The sequence below is a fragment of the Cetorhinus maximus genome, unplaced genomic scaffold (assembly GCF_964194155.1).
Source record: "Cetorhinus maximus unplaced genomic scaffold, sCetMax3.hap1.1 HAP1_SCAFFOLD_161, whole genome shotgun sequence".
In the NCBI taxonomy this organism is placed as follows: Eukaryota; Metazoa; Chordata; class Chondrichthyes; order Lamniformes; family Cetorhinidae; genus Cetorhinus; species Cetorhinus maximus.
In genome coordinates this window covers 604,048-610,777 of record NW_027596149.1, presented here as the reverse complement: position 1 = coordinate 610,777, position 6,730 = coordinate 604,048, and positions in this window count along the sequence as shown.

Sequence of the window (6,730 nt, the reverse complement as noted above, 5' to 3'; positions counted from 1 at the left end):
CACACTGAATGCAGGGCTGACAATTAACTCACAGCTCACACTGATCAATTAGCCCAAACTGAGCACAGAGCCGGCACTGAACAAAGAGCGCAAACTCTACAAAAAGCCCACACCGATCTCAGAGCCCACACTTTCCAATGAGGAAGAAAGATGGTAAGTCTGTAGGTGAATCCTGAAAATACTGAGCCAAGTGAAATGAAATGGGTTCACTCGAACCACTTTGCCTCGCTCTGATTATGACGCCATCACCAAAGAGCGAATGACACTGATCATCTGATCAGGGCTGTCGCATAATCATGGCTGATTTGGATAGTTTATTGAACAATAAGGGAGACTTATTGACCAATAACGGAGAGGGCCGGTGTACGACGCTGGTTGGGGGAGAGCAAGCAGGATAGCCTGGCTGAGGCCACGATCATATAAACCAGGAGCTTTCCGAGTTGCAGAACTGGCTCAAGAGTCCGAATGACCAACTGACCTTAACTATTCTGTTTTGCGTGCTTGTTTGAAATGCAGCCCATACCAAAGCCAGAGGCGCCGTCGATTTGCGTTCATTATAATCAATGCATCCATCTGCTAATGATTGTCTGCAGAAGACATTTGAGGGCCAAGAGTTAAATGTTAAGCGTGGAATACCCTCCCAGCGATGTACTCTAGGTATCCCATTATTTTATTGAAAAAAATGTATTTCATTCAGTTCAAGCATCACTCTGGATGGACTATGTGAGTGGGTGAGCAGGAGGATTGCATGGCGCGGGGAATCGTTACTGAGGGTGCCTGGGGTCGGATTGTCTTGAACGCATTATTTTGAAATATTTCGGCTGAGAAAACAAAAGCCTTCTCCAGACACTTTCTACTGCGTACCAGGTCACCACTAACACCAACCTCCCAGGTCCTATGGTTGCGTTTATAATTTCCAGGCAGAATGGTGCAAATTTATGTGCAACGACACAGGGTGTAGGTCAAGTCACTGACGGAAATGTCAGTGCCAGAGGAATCCACGGAAAGATGTCGGCAGCGTATGAGTTCCCTCTGGAAGATTAAATGACAAAGACAAACGTCAGCCATGTGCCCTGTTGGAAAATAGAATGGGTCCCGAAACACAAAACAGTGGAGAACATCTGAAATTTCCTACTACTTTGGCGGTTCATGCGAATTGAGGTTCCTCCAACAATTTTGATCTGAATTTGTAACAATTTGATTCTCAACATCGCTCTGTGGGTCAATCGTTTACCACCGTGACTATCCACTTTGGGATCTACCCGTTGCTCGTTAAAATAAAGACCCTTCCAATATATTGACCGCACACATCATTCCAATGTTCGTCATTACACTTTGAAACGGTTCCTTTCACAAGGGGAGCGATTGACGTAACCTGTTTGTTCAATGACTGAAACTAATTGATTTCTTTAGGGGACATGAATGCGCTCATGGGGATTTATCTGCTGCCTACATAACAGTCTCTCTGAATGTCACATTACATGTTTTCCAAAAGGCTCGCTGTATCTGTTTCAACTGGAGTTGGCGCTTCTCATCGAGGATATAATTTGCTGTACTTCATCAGATACGGGCCATTTACAAACCCATTCTCGAAGCTCTCGTTTTCCGATGTACGTTTATTAACATGCTCTCGAAATAACAATATAAATTTCTGTCCTTCTTTCCATTCATGGATGAGGGCAACGCTGGCAAGGCCAGCATTTATTGCCTATCTCTAATTCTCCTAGTGAACTGGGTGGTGAGGTGTTGCGGTTTGTGTGGTGTAGTTACATCCACGCTATTGTTAGCGGTTGGGGGATCCATTAATTTGACACAGAGACAGTGAAGGAACGGCGATATTTTTCCGAACCAGGGCGATGAGTGGCTGGGAGAGGAAAGTTCAGCGAGTGACGTTCCATGGTCATGTTGTGTTTGTCTTTCTAGATCGTAGCGGCCGTGGGTTTGATTAGTTAACTAAAGGGCTTCATGTCAGCCAAAGGTAACAGCTTTTCTCTGTTCCCTGCTGCGAATGCTGTCGTGCCAGTTTTACCCTTTTGCTCCAGCTTAATTAATGTGGCATCACCTTCTGAATGACCTGTGATTTTAACGTGTTTCTCTCATTTTCATGAAATGAATTTAAAGAAGAAGATGATTTCTACTTTTCAGCTCACAAATTCATTTCACATTGTGCATCCATCTCTGCAGGAAAGACAACTCCTCATAAATATGGGAGAACTGATACTTCGCCAGATAGAAGCCATTTACTATCCTATTCTCGCGGCTATTGGTGTTCCTGGTAAGAGCCTAAATGCAATCAATACACGTATAAATGAATGTTGAAGTCCTTCTCAAACGCCGGTTCCGATAACATGGAATCGTTTCTTTACTGTTGGGGAGTTATCAAAGCAGGGATGTATGTTTAACCATAACGCTAACAGATTTCTTCCTGTTGCTCTATCTTGCATTACGTGGTATCCACTGCTGACACTTTATTCTTGCTTTACGGAATGTCATGTAACAGGGTGGGCTCTGCAATGATTATCATACTCAAGTGCAAACCGAGTTTGAACACAATCTGTGAAAATTTGTGCAGAGGCAAATTCGCATTCTGCAAAATTCTGCTTGAAATACTTGAAGCCTTTGCTAATGGTTTTCATCCATTTTCCAATATTTAAAGGATCGTAATCCCTGTCAAATCACATACTTATTACCAGAGCGATGCTTTTACTAATCTGTATGCAGAGAGGATATCTGGAAGTCTGGATGAAACAGATGGCTGTGTGTGCTGAAGACATTCCGATGACTTTGTCACTTGTCTATTGAAATACATGCATTTCTACAGCCTCATTTATCGACCACCGTAATGAATTTACATGAAGTGTAGTCACTGAAGTAACGCAAAAGGTGACAGGCAATTTTTGTTCAGGAAGCTTAAACAAGCAGCAAGTTGACAATGACCAGATGATCCTTTTTGTGGCCTTTAGCAGAGGATTAAATAGTGGTCAGGACGCAAGGGGCTACGACAATGTTGTTCGGCGAAATAGTGGCATGGATTCTTTGACGTTTTCCCTGTGAATCGATTTGACAATCTGTTCTGAAAGTTATCACATCCGATAGTGCAGAACTACTTCTCTACGGCAATGGAGCATTCGCCGAGAATTTTTTTCTCAAGTGCTGACACCGGACGTAAGTAGTCGAACATCTATCGCAGCACGCAGATTGCTAACTGAGACATAAGTGGTCCGATTTCGGAACACCTATGCTCCCCGAGTAGTTATCTAGTCCTCATTATTCTGCTCATTTCAATTTCTAGCCCTCCACTTCTTGCTGTTGTAAATCCTGCTTCCAAATCTAACTGATTTACATTGAGAATTGGAGTGGATTGATAATAAGCATTGTCGGACTCCCCTTTGGCTTTGGGAAAATCATATTGTCACGTTACATAGTGGCGCTGACAGAGGGACATAAGAGCATAGAAAATATGGGTAGAAGTTGACAATTCGGCCGCACGATGGTGCCCCACTACTCAAGTATATCATGGCTGAAATTATGCCTCCACGACATTCCATACACTATCTCATATCTTTGGATGCATTCAGTATTGAGAAATCGGTTCATCGGCACTTTCAACATATTCAATGACTGCCCACCTGCCGAGCGTGCAGTACATAATTTCGAACATCTACCCATCCCTAAGAGATGAAATTCTACCTCACATCAGTTCTAAATGCAGACCTCTTATTCTGATATTGTTTTTCCTGGTTTTAGACAGTCCCGCCAGGTTAATAATCCATCAAATGTCTACACAACCGCAATTATAAGAACGGTGAAATCTTCAGTGAGATCAATTCTCATTTTCTAATGCTCCAGAAAGCAGACGATGAGTCTCGTCAATGTCTCCACATAGGACAAACCCAGCTAAATCCCAATAATCCAAGAAGTAATCTGTTGAACATTCCTTGTCGCAGAGCTAAAACAACGCCTAATAAAATCTACAACAAAGGAGCAAAGTAGAATGCTTGACCGGCACCACAAACATCACCATAAACTCTCCACACGAAAATTACAGAGATGGGGATACACTAGGATTGGGGTTACAAATTATGGTTGTGCACAAATCAGCTTCAGCTGATGGACCACAGTGCCTCGTGAATGCGCACTTTTGAGTTATTGATCAAGGTGAAATCTACCCCATTTCGCACAATAGTTGTCTGACACAATATGAGGGAAGGAAGCCCCAATGTGAAGGCGGAATTCGTCTGCAAGAGGACCGTTCTCTGGTCAATGATATCAACCATTGAATGGACAGATGCACATGTGGTGAGTAGGTTGGTGGAGCGAATTCAATTAGGTTTTTGCACCTGGTTGTTTCCCTGACCACCTGCCAAAGACCCAGTCTAGCATTCATCTTTAGGACTCTGCCAGTTCGGCCATTAGTGGAGCTACCGGTCCTCTCTTGCTCACAGATATCGAGGTCCCCGACGTAAAGCAGCTTAATTTCTTGTCACTCCGCAAAACGTCGGCCATTAATGATTATTGCTTCATCCGCTGAGGGGAACGCGAGGTTGTCACCTGGAGGAGATAATCATTGCCCATGTATTACGTGATGTCATGAGATTTCATTTAAGTACCACGTGCTCTCAAGTCTATGAAAAATGGTGCACACTGAATGTGTTGCAAAATGGTATTCAGGAAAGCAGTAATGGAGTTGAGCGATAACGAGACATTGGATGGACAATTCAACTTTTACATAAGATTTTTTCACTCAGATGTTTGCTGATGATTCATATGAACTTCAAAAGCAGTAAGAGGAATTATTCAGATAAGGATAAACAGCTTGGATCATTAATTTACGGAATGATTGCAAATCTAGCAGTCTGCTTTGTCATGGATTAAGTCAATGTCCTTGAATTCTATTGGAGTGTAAATCATTTAGACAAGTGTAGCGCATCATATCACACTCCTGATTTGTGCATTTTAGATGGAGGAAAGGTTTTGAAGAGTCAGGGGGTGCATTGCTCACCACAGCATTCTCAGATTCTGACCTGCCCTTCTAGTCACAGTTTCTTGTCAATGGTTTGTCCCAGGATGTTGAAAATGGGGACTGAAGTTATGGTAATGCCATTAAATGTCAAGGGTATTTTGTTGGATATTCTTTTGGTTCAGGTGGACATTGCCTGTCAATTTTGTAGTGCGAATATTACTTGTCATTTTTCAGCACAACCCTGGCTATTGCATGCACCTGTCTTGATGCACATGGACATGGATTTCATCAGCATCTGTTGAGTCGCGAATGGTGCTGAACTTTGAGCAATGATCAGCGGATACAACCCACCCCCACTTCCACACTCCCTCCGCACCACACCAAACCTGCTTCTGTGTTTAAAATGGAGAGAAGTTCATTGAAGCAGCAGCTTAAGATGGTTGGGCTCAGGACACTGCCCGCAGGCTCTCGTCCAGTTATATCATGGGGCTGAGATGATTCACCTGCAAAACAAAAAAAAAAGAAAAGTAAAAAAATATACTTTTTTGCTTGGTAAGACTCCAAGCAGTGGGGAAGTTGTCCCTTTTCTTATTGACTACAATACTCATAGCCCTCCTTGATACATTGTTTGACAAGTGTTGTCTTGATCTAATACACAGCCCCTGTCTCCTCACATTCTGAGTACAGCACATTTGACCATTTTTGGACCGAGGCCAACCGAGAGCTGGAGCTCGCGCGATTCAAAAAGTCAGCGTCAGTGAGCAGTTTGCTGCCGAGTACTTGGTGATTGAAAGCATTGGCCATGATAATTTTCATCACTTTGATCATGATGAAATGTAGGTAGATGGGTCTGTAATTAGATTGGTTGGATTTGTGGTGTTTTTTGTGCATAGGCATACCTGTGAAAATGCTCACATTTTCGCGTAGATGGCATTATTTTATATGCACCATACCAGCTTCGATGGGAAGGCTTATTCAGGAGCACTGACCTCCCGTACTACTGGCATTATCTAAAAGGTCCCATAGTTTCTGCATCATCCAGTTCCTTCAGTAATTACTTAAATTCAATTGTTGAGAATCAAATTGTCACTTCAGGGTGAATGTGGCTGCAAATTGTTCAGCCACGTATATGCACTGGTGCGCTGCGCACCACATTCATTACCGATGGGGGTATTGGTGGAGTGCGGTTTTTCTGTGAGTAGCAGAACTTTCCACCACCATTCAACGCGAATGTGACAGGACTTCAGAGCTGAGCTATCGTTATTTGGTAGGGGGAATCAATGAGCCCTGTCTTTCTCATGCTGAATACGCTGTTTTGCTGGCAAGTAGCCCTGTCTTACATTTCACCAGGTTAAGCCGTGTTGTTAGGTATGATCGCTGCTGCTGTGGATATATGACAGATGTCGGCAAAGTTCCTTCGTTTGTGCACTTGACCTCGAAAGCCTGGATGGACAAGAGCAGAAGAGGCATGGGAACACTCTTAATTACAAAATCCTTTCCAAGTCACACACCAAGCTGACCTGGAGATAGATCACCGTTCCCTGACTGTCACTGGATCAAAAACCTGGAAATCCATCTCTCATAGCATTGTGTCTGCACCCGCTTCACATGGACTGCAACACTAGGAAAACCTTATTTTCAGGAAGAATTAGTGAAAACGGAAATAAAAGTGCTAATCTTGTCAATATATCCAAAGAAAAGAAAATGTTGCATGATGACGAATCTATGAATATTGATGTCCTTTTTCTATAGAAAATACGGCCCTGG